Source organism: Lepisma saccharinum, chromosome 12 (assembly GCF_977018435.1).
Source record: "Lepisma saccharinum chromosome 12, izLepSacc3.1, whole genome shotgun sequence".
NCBI classification, from domain to species: Eukaryota; Metazoa; Arthropoda; class Insecta; order Zygentoma; family Lepismatidae; genus Lepisma; species Lepisma saccharinum.
In genome coordinates this window covers 7885825-7900254 of record NC_139240.1, presented here as the reverse complement: position 1 = coordinate 7900254, position 14430 = coordinate 7885825, and positions in this window count along the sequence as shown.

Here is a 14430-nt window from a genome sequence, read left to right as displayed (position 1 = left end):
TCCAGGGTGCACTAACGTGGAAGTGAGGTTGACATTTGGGTGTACTACGTGGAAGATCACCCCTTACACCCCGCAAAATATTAGCTCTCGCGTATGACAGTTTCTGAGTTTTGTTGGGTGTATATATAGACGAATCGAAATTTTACTTGTTATGTTAAATTGTATGTTAGGGTACATGGTAGGAGAAATCATTGTATATTAGAGCGCTCTTTTAATGATTTGCCTATAACTGCATACAGGCAGCCGTTAATTTAGCATAAAATATCCTGATCCTGTTTCTTCTAGCATGTGCGACGTTTGTTGTGGTGGGATTATTGGGGGAAATGTGATTCTCCCAGTATGTCATCTGACTTACTAGCATATGCGATACGAAGAACAGGTGTGTATGTGGCTTACTAGGATTAGGCTCATGGTAATGAGGTCCTAGTAGCTGAAACGTTGTCGGGATATTTTGCATTTTTTTTTTATTACGTGCTAAACTACACGAGAGCCTCTACGTGCTTTAGAGTAGAAGGGTAATTGGAGCGTTTCTAAACAGAAAAGTATGAGCCCTTCGATTTACTATGACGAGGCTCACGATCTTACGTGATACAACTTAACCTAACAATTAATAAATGAGGCTCACAATCTTACGTGACACAACTTAACCTAACAATTAATGGACTTGGAAAAAGAACATTGGCGAGCGTAACATGGCGATGACGTGGAGCCTACAATACAAGTTATTACATAACATTGTGATGTCTCATATTAAGCACCCCTTAATTGTATTACTTATAAGGGTATACTATTGCACAACGTTTTTGCAACAAGTTATTACGTAACATTGTGATGACTCATATCTAATGCTTTTTGTTGTATTAACTATAAGGGTGTAATAGAATCAGCAGTTAAATAAAGTATAAATCAAGAAAAAGTAAGCCATGGTTCGCATAACCTAATAGAAATAGACTTAGGTGGTTAAAGAACACCATGTTTAGAAGATTACTTGAAAAGTTAAATTAACGAAATTGAAATAAAAGTATCAGAGGTGCAAATGAATTGAGAAAGGGGTGGCAACCTAAAGTAAACTTCATAAAAAAAATGGCTGACTATTTTAAATACATGGAGGAACTACTTTAATGACGTTTTAAATGTTCATGTAGGAGATAAATCAGAAATAAATTAAGTACGCACAGCGGGGTGTAAGGGGTGCTGCTTCCACGTAGTGCACCCAAAAGTCAACGTCACTTCCACGTAGTGCACCCTGGACAAGAGACTAACGAGGCTCTGGCGACTGGCGCTATGGCCAGTATAATTTTGTGTGTGTTGTCCTGTTTTATGTCCTTGTGTGTGCTGAGTGCGCGTTTACAGCCTCAGCTTTTAACAAGTCAGAACATTTTAAGGTTTTAAAGTTTTTAGTTATGCAACGTTTGAGTTGTAATTTGTAATGGTAAGGGGCTGGACCCCGTATAATGTGACGGGAGCAAATTAGCCTAAGTGCTGACGCTCCCAAAATTTTAAATTCAAATTCAAATTCAAGTACGCACAGCAGAACCTAACTTGATTGAAGTTAAAGATGCCAAAGAGATAAATTAGTCGAGAAGAAACTCGTTAATATGTCTGACAAAAATGTACAATTCATGATGGATTAAAAAAAAAGAAGATGCTCTTTTTAATTTTGCCTTAGAATATGCTTTTAGGAAGGTAAAAGAAACGAACGAAGTACTGTTAGCATATGCAGATGATGTAGACTTACTGGGGAATGATGTAAATACAATTAAGAATAATGCTAAAAATATTTTTTTTCAAAAAGCAGCTTAAGAGATAGGTTTTAGAAGATAGCAATGAGAAATCTAAAGATATGTGCTTACAGGCCGAAACCAAGTGATAACTTGTTTGAACCAGTTTTCCAAATCCAAATACTTAGGAGTAATACTAACAATGAAAATGATATTAAAGAGGAAATGAAAAGAAGGCTTAATTCATGTTACTTTTCTCTTCATAAAACTTTTGTCTCCTCGTTTCATATCTAAGGAACTAAAAAAATTAAAAATATATATATAGATCTTGCTGAGGATAAGGACAAATCGAACTTTCGGGTTCAAGAAGGGTAGAGAATTAATTAATTAGTTAATATTCAATGTAATATGGTTTCACGTATTAAACAAAAACAAAGTTAGTAATAAGGCATTCATATTGACAAGGGAATTCTTACAAATTTATTCTCTTCGTAAGTTTGCCAATAGCATTTTCATCATCCTGTGTTATTTCAAATCTTCAATTATGCAATGCAAAAAGGAGAAGAATTTCCATGACATGATAACATGAATTTGTACGTTGAAAGAAAAATGAAAACGAAGAGCTGTGATAAAAAAAGAACGCTTGACTCTGACGAGCGGGAAACATAATAGAAATCAAGGACGGAAAATATGAACAGAGGAAAGGGGATATTCAAAAGAAGGTGGCTCTTCCATGATAATTTTTACTTTTCTCAATCCGAACAAATTCATAAACATTATCATCATTGAATGTTGTTGTTGTTGATGAGTTGGTGTTTTAAGTCCACTTTATGCACAGTATGACTAATCGAGACTGGACCTACAGTTTAAAGTGGGATCCGAACCACGATGTGCCTCCACCAGGTATCAAACCTGGGACCCTTTGATTACAAGGCGACAACGCTACCACTGCGTCATGGGGAGGCCCCATCATTGAATGGTTGGTTACGTTGTCCCTCCGAACGAAAGACGGAATGCATACAAGCCTGTGCCTCCTAAGTTCATCGTGGCTTGCGAAATGAAAACTTCCGATGATTTTTATTTTTTAAGAACATGCTTCGCTAGTGAGGTCAAAATGACAAGTTCCGTAATTCGAATAACTTGTTGATTTTATTACGAACGAAGAAGGAATGCATGGCACTTAAAATGGAGGCCTGATCCAACGCCTTCGATCGAGAATGTGCCTCTAGTTCGCACAATGTTGCCAGCACATAGTCCAAATTGCTTTCTCCACGCGTTTTGTGCATGTTATGCTGCTTCAACCCCATGCCGTGTATGAAAGTATCGAGAAACAACTGATCACTTGAACAATTTACGATTTCAGTTGTTGGATTTTCCCACTCAATGGAGAGATTGAAATCACCACACAACACGACATTTCCACATTTCATAGCTGCCAACACTTAATCCCTGAAAGCTTCGAGGATATGGAGGGGAGAGTTTTTGTGCGGGGGATAATATGAACCAAGAATACGTAAGTTTGTTTTCTTTATGAATATTTACCTCTATCCAAATAACTTCGCAAGCCCAACTCAGATCACGACGGTGTTTACACAAATCATGACACCACCCCCACGTTGATTTAGAGGGTACTTTCTAAAAATGTTAAAGTGCCTGGCGAACGGAAGTTCAGCATCACTCACGGTAGCATTCAGCCAGGTCTCGGTGAAAACTAGACAGTCATATTGTATTAACTCACTTAGGTTTATAGAACAATCAGAGAGCTTGTTCTTTATGCTCTGTGTTCTGATAATAAACAGAGAAAACAGTTGCATTTTGTTTTGAGGGACCAGGGTTCAGGTGGATGTCGCCGCACATGAGCGCGAGGCACAGCAGGTGAAAGTGCCGGGCGACAGTTTGCTTACCTCGTGGTTGCTCCCCTTGGGTCGGTGACTGCGACATGGCTGACGAGAGTCCAGATACACATCCAGCCACAGGAAATAAAAGCTACTATTTCCCAGGTTCCATCCATCAAATGAAGCGGGGTCTAAGGGGTGACCTTCCACGTAGTACACCCAAATGTCAACCTCACTTCCACGTTAGTTCACCCTGGACTGAAGACTAGCGAGGCTCTGGCGCCTGGACCCATGGCCAGTATAATTTTGTTTGTATTGTCCTGTTCTTTTGTCCTTATGTGTTCTGAGTGCTCCTTTCCGGCCTCAGCTTTTAACGAAAGTCAGAACATTTTAATATTTTATGATTTCAGTTCTGAAACGATAGAGTTGTTATTTGTAACGATAAGGGGCTGGACCCCGTATAATGTGACGGGTGCAAAATAGCCTTAGTGCTGACGCACCCAAAATTTTAAATTCAAATTCGAAATTCAAAATCCATCAAATGAAGCGTCAAAACTACACGCTGACCCACTAGAAAACTGTCCTTCACATACACGGCGTTGAAGCACACAAATATAACAAAAAAACAGTAGAATAATGACACCTTTTGCGGAGAGAAAAAACATGCTTCGACTACGTTCCGCCATCTTATCAAGCTGAAAAGGGAATAGGAATAAGTAGATGGGACAAATTACATCTGTTCGACATATATTCTCTATACTTGCATGTTATTTACGGCGGGATTTTAACACTTTTGGCTAATCGCAACGATGAGGATGAGTGATATGGTGAAACTGATGAGGGAAAACTCACAAAGAACGCCCATGACCCGACCGGGATCTGAACACGGGCTACTGGCGACATTAAAATATATTCTTATAAACGCCTCGTTAGATAATCATATAACATGTAGAGAGAGAGAGAGAGAGAGAGAGAGAGATTGGCTATTTAAAACTACAGAATCTCAATTTCTGTAGTACAAGGAAATGTGTATGTCATAAAAGTAGGAAAAATATTCAATTGTACAGTATAAACATTACTACGTGTATCAAGGAATTCGAATTAAAATGCATGGGCATTTTCATAAAAGTATAAATACACAAATATATATAGCTAAGAAAAAAGTAATTTACTTACCCTCATCCGTTCTTTGCACTCACTACCTCCTTTGCACTCACTACCCGTTTGCACTTTTCCACAACAGCTGACCCCTTTTCTCCTGGCACTTCCATCAGCTGTTGCATAGATTCCTCGAAGATTTCCATGGATGCTATAAGAGTCTCACCTCTTTTCTCTAGCTTTGAAATTGTCTCTGGCAATGCACCATAATGTGCAAAAATAAACGACAGTTCATTCTTCAGTTCTGAATAGCACAGGAGTTTTTTCACTTCGCGAATTGAAGCCGCTTCTTTTTATGGAAGAGCATCGATCACCTCACCGATTTTTTCAAGGTTGTTAGCATAATATATAGCTGCTGATATCCAGGTTCCCCATCTCGTCAAGACTGGTTGCGGAGGTAAACTAAGCTCAGGCGCAACTTCCTGAAATTTTCAGGTCCGAGAGGGAGATTTCAGAAATATCTTCCTTGTATTCGAAATCAACCTGTCCACTTCTGGGTGCAACACTCTAACTTCTTCGGCGATTCTGTGGATTGCGTGGGCTACACATGTGATATGAAGCATGTTCGGGAAGAGAATTTTCAATGCTATGGCAGCCTTCATATAGGGAGCTGCATCACTGATAAAAAGTAACACGTCATGATGTACACCATCTGGCCAGAGCAGAAGTAGTGAATTTGAGAATAACTGAGCTATTGACGAACCATTGGCTCTCTCTAGTTGTTCTGACGTGAGATGAAATGACGAGGATGCTCCGCATGTTGGTTCCATTGTTCCTATGATGACGTTGGCTATGTAGCGTCCCATAGCGTCAGTAGTTTCATCTATTGAAATCCAGATCATTTTTCCACCAACTTCAGCACGAATTCTTTTCAGAGCTTCTTCGTAGCAGACACTTGAATATGTTTTCTGCCGTAGATTCCGACGGCACCGTTTCTTTAGTGTATTTACCAGGAATTTCCTCAGTGACTTGTTTTCCACTTTCCAGAAAGGTATTCCTGCTTCCATGAAAACTGAGATTGCCTGTTGGATGAAGTGCCCACTGTTGAAATTAGGGATATCTTCTTCTGTCCGATCATTTTAGCAGCTGCAGATTTATGTTTTGCTGTTGACACATGCTGAGATATAAAGTACTTTCTTTTTCTCATGGTTGATTGTGTTTCACATATTTTGCAGAGAAGAATAGTACCGTCTGTCGAAAATGTGCTTTCACCAAATTCACGCCCGTAACCATGTAACTTACCACTTAATGGCACACTAAATTTCGGCATGATGACAACTACACGATCATTTCCCTCCAAAGTGCAGAACTAAATTAAAGATAGAGAACTTGATTTTGGAATCCATGCAAAGGCCCTTGTTCTGCAACAGGTATTCATCAGTCAATCATGCACAAGGAAATGTTAACGGAAAGGCAATATAATAAATCAGCATGAAATACTTTTTCCTCACACTTTTCTCCTTCAGCAATGTTGAAACACACCTGAGTTCAATATTACTTTAATAAGGCGAAAATTATTCACATAATAAACCGAAGAAAAATAAATGCCAACAACGTTTTTTTTGGGAGAAAAATAACTTATCCTACACATTTGTTTAAAGAAAATGTCAAATTTCATTGAAAAAGGCATTATAATTAAAAATAGGCAGTGGAGTCCCAAACAGGCAAAATGAAAAGGCTTCTAAAACATTCGAAACAACATAAAAAACGTATATCCGGAAAAATTTTATCAATATATGCAGTAGATAAAAAGAGGCATTTTGCCAAACTTCCGGGCTCTACTAATAACAGAATGATACTGTTTTGCACCAGCTTCTAAAGTATCCCATCCAGGTATATACAAACTTTCAATTATATACATAGTGTTTACATTAATAAGGTTAAGCCTAGGGAGGGTGCGCAGAATGTTAAATAGAAAATATATGTACAAAGTAACCTAGGTGTGTATATACAACATAAAGTCAGTCAGAACAGTCTACAAATTGTAATTTAAGAAGAGTACTTTCGAAACTTTGTCACTACTTAATCTGTTCCGTCTTTTGTTTAGTAGTTGGCCACCTTTTGAGAACACGCGTTCACAGGGCACTGAAGTTGCTGGAATTCATAATTCTTCTTTTCATTACTTCAAAAAGCAAGGGGTACAGTGCTTGTCTTTCTTTCCACCAGAGCAGGGGGTCATCCGTTCTCTTAATTAGCCCCTCTTGTAAATATTTATGTGTTTGCACTATTCCAGCAGCAGTGGGATTTTTTGGTTGCAGCAAGTTGATCACCTTCCTGTCAAAATCCTGCCACAACATGGGTGTAACTACTGCGGGCTGAGTCAATAATGTTTCGTGTTGCACCTCTTCATCATTCCTGATTTTAATATTCCTGGCTTTGTGCGATACCAATTGGTATGCAGCCCTGAATGCCCGTTCATCATGAAATCCCTGCCTCTTAAATCGGGGATCAAGGAGCGTTGCTTCGGCCAACAAAGGCGTATCCCCTAATTTTGAGAACCTATCTTGCAATTCTTGCATTCATTTCTCGTTCATCATTTGGAGTTCAGGTGGTAAATTAGGTTCTTGGGATGCATTTGAGACATGACGAATTAAAGCCTTGCCCAATAATATTGTTTTGGTTATTGTTACGTCTTTTTCGCTGCATATTTCTTTAGTCGCCTCTTCAAACGCTTTTAGAATGGTGCACGCTTTCTCTATTGTCGTCCATTCTGATGTTGACAGTTGTTGAAGATCAGGGTTGCATACTGCTAGAGCTGACGTAACTGGTTCTCGCAATTGCAAAATTCTTTCAAACATGTAATATGTTGAATTCCACCTTGTTGGAACATCTTGTTTCAGTTTAAGGTCGTGATATCCCATCTGCTGCTGGAGAGATTCCAATTTAGTCATTGCTTTTGAGCAGGAAGCGGACCTCATTCACGAAGCACAGGGGAGATTTCCCCATGTACAGGTCAGGATCGAAATGACATGTACGCTGACGACAAAAGTGAACACACACGGATATATCGGATGAGAAGGTGAAACCTGTTTGGGAGGACCACTCAACCAAACGGTTTATCGTTAGTTGAAGTTGACGAGAAGCTGACGCGAGATTCCGTGAGCGACAAAAGATCGTGAGGTCGTCTACATACAGAAGACCATGTACAGGGGCAACAATGCTTGCCATAACACTGTTCACTGGTATGGCAAACAAAGTCACACTAAGTACGCTGCCCTGCGGGACACCGTTCTCTTGTTCGTGAAGATCCGAAAAGGAGTTCCCAACACGTACGCGGAAAAAAACGATCTGATAAAAAGTTTTGAATAAAGTAAGCCATATGGCCACGGACGCCCCAAGAATGGAGCTGCTTTATGATGCCAAAGCGCCACGTTGTGTCATATGCTCTTTGGAGGTCAAAGAAAACTGCAACTAAATGTTCCTTGTTGAGGAATGCGTCCTGAATATGTGTTCCCAGATGGTCCAGTGTGGAACGGTTGGAGCGAAAACCACATTGAAAATTACTTATCAAACAGTTTTCCTCCAAAAACCAGGTACAGGTTCCGTTGCATTTGGGGGTACACCACCTCCTTCTCCAAAAAGTCCGGGATCGGGTCTCCAAGACGGTCCTGGTCGAGGCTCCATCCCCGGTGTGGGAGCACCATCCCCTGCCATTTCTGGTGGTGAAAGAGGGTTGGATGCGCCTTGATGCGATTCGGAAGATGCAGTCCCCTTCGAAGACGTCCATTCTTCCCCGGAGAGCTCTGGTACGGTCGTTGTCACAGTTTGCAGCATCCGATCATACTCCTCTACTAAGGTGATCGTCTCTCCCAAGATGATCTTTTGCGCAATATGTAACAAAACTTCCTGGAGCTGTTTGGGTGTTTTGAAATACCCATCACGAAATAGCGCAAGCAACTCGTCACCGGATAACTGCCAGTACATGGTTCCACCACGATCGTATCACTGAGACTGTTTAGTGGAGGGGACAATGTGGTTTTATATGTAGACACGATAGCACATTCGCTTCCGGTTGGTTTTGCACTTCCTCGAGATAATTCGCAATCTTCTAACTAGGCACGATAACACAATCATGCATGCTTCCGGTCGATTTGTGAACTACCTCGAAATAATTGAGTCTATCTATTTATTGTGCTTGAGGCGTAGAATACGAATATGGTGTCATTTGCGGTCTAGCATTTTCGATTACCGAGATATCCGGGTTTGAAGTTTGAAGGTCATTTCAAGGTCAAGTTGTCCAATCGATAGATCTCGAGGCGTAGAATCCGAATATGGTGTCATTTCCGGTCTAGCACTTCCGTTTACCGAGATATCCGGGTTTGAAGTTTCAAGGTCATTTCAAGGTCATGGTCAAGGTCATCTCAAGGTCAAGGTGTATATGTAATATATATATATATATACTCTGACATATGTGTGTGTGTGTGTGATATATATATATATATATATATATATATATATATATACTGTTATTGGCGGTCATTAACTTACGGTTACAAATATATATATATATATATATATACTGTTATTAGCGGTCATTAACTTACGGTTACACTTTAACCATGAGTTATGTGTGTTAGCGGGTTCTGTGACATACTGCGAATGGTTTGTCATTCTCGTTAGCAGAATATGATACCGCTATCCACCCACTTCCGTACAGAGATATCAACATCCACCCATTTCCTTACAGAGATATCAACATCCACCCATTTCCTTTTGATATTGCGAATGGAAAATGAAACTTGTCGAATACACTGACAGTGTTTGTTCTGACATCTTATAGAAGCCATCAAGAATATGGAGAGAGAGAGAACTTTGTAAGTATTCCAAGTAAATAATTAACATAATCATTTTTTATATATATTCAATATATGTTTATTATTTCCATTTATTCAAAATACATATATGGATCAGAAAAAACAGTGTTACTCTGCACACATGTCAAGTTATATACATTACATATATAGAAATAACGAAAATTGAACAAGATGATTAGTGTTTTAGCATTGTTAGTTTTTAGTTATCCAATTTTCGTTTTTTTCAAAATCTCTAGCATCCTCTTCTCCATTTCACCTTCTGTACCCCCCCTTTTATCTATACCTCTCTGCTTCCGCACACCTTTGAAAACTTCCATCAGTTCAAAACACACTTTCATGCTGAAGTGGGATGGTACATAGGTAGCTTTTTTTATATTTTCAATAAACCCCTCGAACACTTGACTTGTTTGTTTCTTCTCGAATATGTACGTGAACAGCTTGACGAGGTTGTCGAGCCTAACCTCCATATCCTTGCACACCTCTTCCAGATTTTCCAACAACTCTCCAGTTAAACCATTCTCCTCGCAAAAATCTACAAAGCACGCAATCTGCTTCTCAGCCTGCTTCGCATGGGTCTTGCTCCATAGATTCCTTCTCTCACCTCCACGTTCAGCTTCATTTTTCACATTCGCGTGTAGGAGGTCAAATTCGAACGGTAGGGATGTCATCTGGAAATAAGAAACAAAAAGTAAGACATATGTTTTTTGTTTTCAGGAAAAGTTTTTCACCGTGGGCAACATGATGAAAACACAGTTCATATTAAAGCAGATATTCGGTGTGATGACGGGTACGGAAGAGACGTTTCTCAGAAAGATAAGGAATATATCGGCGAAATATGACAGCATAAATCAGCAAAACAGAACTTTCTTCAAGCAAAAAATAGACGCCATGAGGGGACAGTTGGACCAGATGGAAGAGGAGCTGGACCGGAGATTCGGTACTCATGATATGCAGAACCAAATTCTGGACGAGTGCCGTACCCACCAAACAGGGTAAATACCATATTTTATAATACAATATTTTTGACACGTCTATTATATTGAAATACATTTTTTCTGGAATTCTCAAATTATAATTTCTTATACACGCATATTTACAATTTTTCGATTAAAGTATCTGATAATTCCCGATTCACAGATAGAAACATATTTTCCTATACTTACAAACGTTCTTCTAAATTTAAACATTTTAATCATTACTAATTCGTTCTATATATTTATATGCATTTTCTCACAAAATATTTCTATCTATTTACAGGTTCGATACTCTCCGAAAAAGACATGTAAGACGTTACCACCTCTACAGCGTTTTAGTTTCTCGTATACATGATGGGCGGCATTTTTTCCTCCCAACTACGTCGAAATTCTGCTTCGCTAATACAACTACCCTCATACCATTTCTCTTCCGTACTCCCACCTGGACGTATCGATGATTCCGGTAAACTTTCAGGAGCAGGTACGTCACTACTACAATCCGAAACTGGTTCAGCTGGGGATAATTTTCCAATCACCCCACCGAAAAACGTCAACACCCAGGACACCAAACCCATCATACTCACCTTCGAATAACGGTTCTATCGCTTCCTCCGGTAACAACTATCTCCAATCATGTACACAGCTGAAGATGTCTGGTGAATAGTGAAATTCAAACACAACGGAACTTTTTATATACCTACCTACCCCTCCTCTTCCTCGCTGATAACTTCTCCCTGAAGTTCCTTGCGCATCCTCTCGCGCAGAGCGTCGAGTGCCCACGTACCTCGTCGATCCTCCTCCCCCGGTATCGCATACACATCCACCTCTTCGGAGAAACGTACTTTTTTCTTTTCTTTCCTTCCGTTCTCCATCCAGCAAAAAACAGTATCACATTTTCTCTATCTTTGCATTTACAGTCCCAACCGCAATCAGCACATGTTCCTACACAAATAGCATTTATCTCAACTAAACTGATAACCAACGCCCCTAAAACCAATTAGACACATCCGCTCTTTTCCTTTTTGCCCGCCCTCCATTCCGCCGCCTACTAACGTATCCTGCACACAGTCATACCTTATCAACGTTCCCACAAACTTCTACACGCCCATTCCAAGAAACACCCGACATGTCCCAACACGTGTTCCACAATCTCTCCATATCGATTCAACATCCCAACACATTTCCTTTCCAACTCCTTTACCTTCTCAACAGTCCACTCTTATCAACTTCAATAGTCATTTACGCCCCTTTATTCCAACCGAAACGGAAACCCATATCATCATTCCCAGAAAACCAACCGTAGTCACTTCCTCATTAACAACAGGAAACCCCAACCCATATCAACATTCCCAGAAAACCGTCACCTCATCATTAACAACAGAAACTTATAACACATTCCTACACAAACCCAAAAGGCAACGCCCCAAACATGTTCATTTCTGTCCTCCATTCATAAGCATGTTCGAGCATGTTCCAGCATGTTCTGCTCGGAAAATTGTGCCAACCATCGAAATTACAAATAACCAACTCCCATCAATCACCTCAACACCCCACACCCTATTCCAATAACAGTATATCGGAAATCAATACACATTTTCACATCTTTCACACAATTTCTCAATAAAAAAACATTTACCCCAACAGGGAATCGAACCCCCCCCCCTAGTCTTTCACAAAAAAATTAAATAACAACATATACCCCGAACTCGGAATCGAACCCATTCACTTTAAACACTAACGCTTTAACAACTCACCTATTCAAATCTATACAAATTTAGAGGAAATACATCCCAGTTGGAAACACTACTCTTTTTATTCACATTTGGCAACACTGATCACAATTCACACACAATTATTCTCCTCTCGATCCATTTATCTTATCATTTCCGCCCAGACCAATTAACACTCAAAACCCCCACCCCTTTCTCTTATCTACTTCCTTATCTCTCTTATCTTATCTACTTCCAGTTCTAACGAAATTTATACGAAGAAAACTTCGTCAACGCCGGTGCGTTACTACTGTAAATGGGCATGTAGGAATTTGAGTTTTGTTACATAAGTTCAATTCACTATAAACACACGCATTCTTACATACCTTCGAAAGTTCTAGTTGCGAATTAGCCAGACTGTTCGTAATATCCAAGTCGTCAAATTGATGCTGTCAAATTTAAGCGTTGCGGTTACGTAATAGATTTCGCCGTTACTTCCTGGTTGACACGTGCTCGTGCGGAAACTCCAGCAAGAGTATCGGATCTAGTAGTTTCAAGGTTCAATGCCAAAGTTCAATCTCCAGTTCATACTGACATCAAATACTCCTTTACTTCGGAATGAAGACTGTTCATGCAAATATATATTATATATATATATATATATATATATATATATATATATATATATATATAAATGGTACCACGAAATTAAAACAACTGGGCGTGACGATTGCCACAAAAAAATTTCTATCGCAAGATAAAATTGAAAGTTGGTTCTCGAAAAATAGATCCAATGCACAATCCCTCACTAATGCTTTCGTAACGTGACTCGTTGTTGCAAGAAACAAACTAAGTTCAAAAAATAGCAACACGTAACTTTTTTGAAATACATGCAGAAAAGTTCACAAGTCTCAACTTACGATATAAGGTTGCACAGGATTCAATATATAAAGACTTGCCCCAGTTGAGAATAAAATACAAATACGACGTTGAACCTTGAGTGGAATGTGACGAACTGTGTTTGCAATACTTCCGTTGCTAGCGAAGAAAAAAGGAAAAGGTGAAAAGTGACTGGGGAGACATCTATCGATATAAATTGTAATGAGGCAAATAACCTCAAGGGGATTTTTATGGATGCGAAATTTCCCGGGTGGGAAATTTTCACTTAATGTAATGGGATGACGTAAAGCGGGACTTACAAATGACAGATTCACGTCATCACCGTTACAAACTCTCTCGACGTCTGCCTCAGACGTGGACGGTCTACCGGACGATTTTCCTTTGCAAAGCATCCCGTTGTCTTGAATTTATCATACCACTTACGTATGGAGTTCTTGGATGATGGATCGTTACGAAATTGCATACGAAACTCACGCCGAACACTAACAACAGACCGATAAGCGTGAAACTGTAGGACGCAAAAAGCTTTCTCTGCACCACAGGCATCCATCTTGGAACTTATCACTCTGCCACCTAGTAGAGAAATTTGGAACTACTATGACCCTTGCAAACAAACTCGAGGATACTTTACATAGATCGTTAATTGTTGATAAAGTTTTATCGCTCCTGAAACGGTTTTTTATCGTTCAAACCATTTTGAAGCACGCTATACTGGCCATGGGCCAGTCGCCAGAGCCTCGTTAGTCTTCAGTCCAGGGTGTACTAACGTGGAAGTGAGGTTGACATTTGGGTGTACTACGTGGAAGGTCACACATCAACGAAGGAGAACGGGCCATTTTTGAACAAGTTAATAAGATCCTTCTAAGCTTTAAACGGCTTAGCACAAAACTTGGAGACCGCAGGTGACTCTTCCCATGGACATAGGTTCGTTTAACTTGCTGCTCGATAAAATTGAAAACACTGTCAAGAAGCTACTGAAAGACGAGATATATCGATGAGCTATTGATTTTAGGCTTCCAGGCAGCTCGCGATGAAATGTTGAATAATTGTCGACACTTTACTTGGGTGCATAGTGTCTCCTTGATCCAAGGAAAAAGTTCAAATATGTGACCTCACTAGCTGGGGCAGTGAGAGGAAGCAAGAAATGTTGAAATTGGATGAAATATACCAAGACGACCTCAGCAAGGAGCCAGAAGTACCACGAAGAAAACCAAGTGAAGAGGAAGACAGACATTTGCAACCATGACATGTTGGACTTCAGTCAGTTTTATGCATCTACTTCCTCAGTCGTTGCACCAACCGGAAAGGAAGTCGAAAGG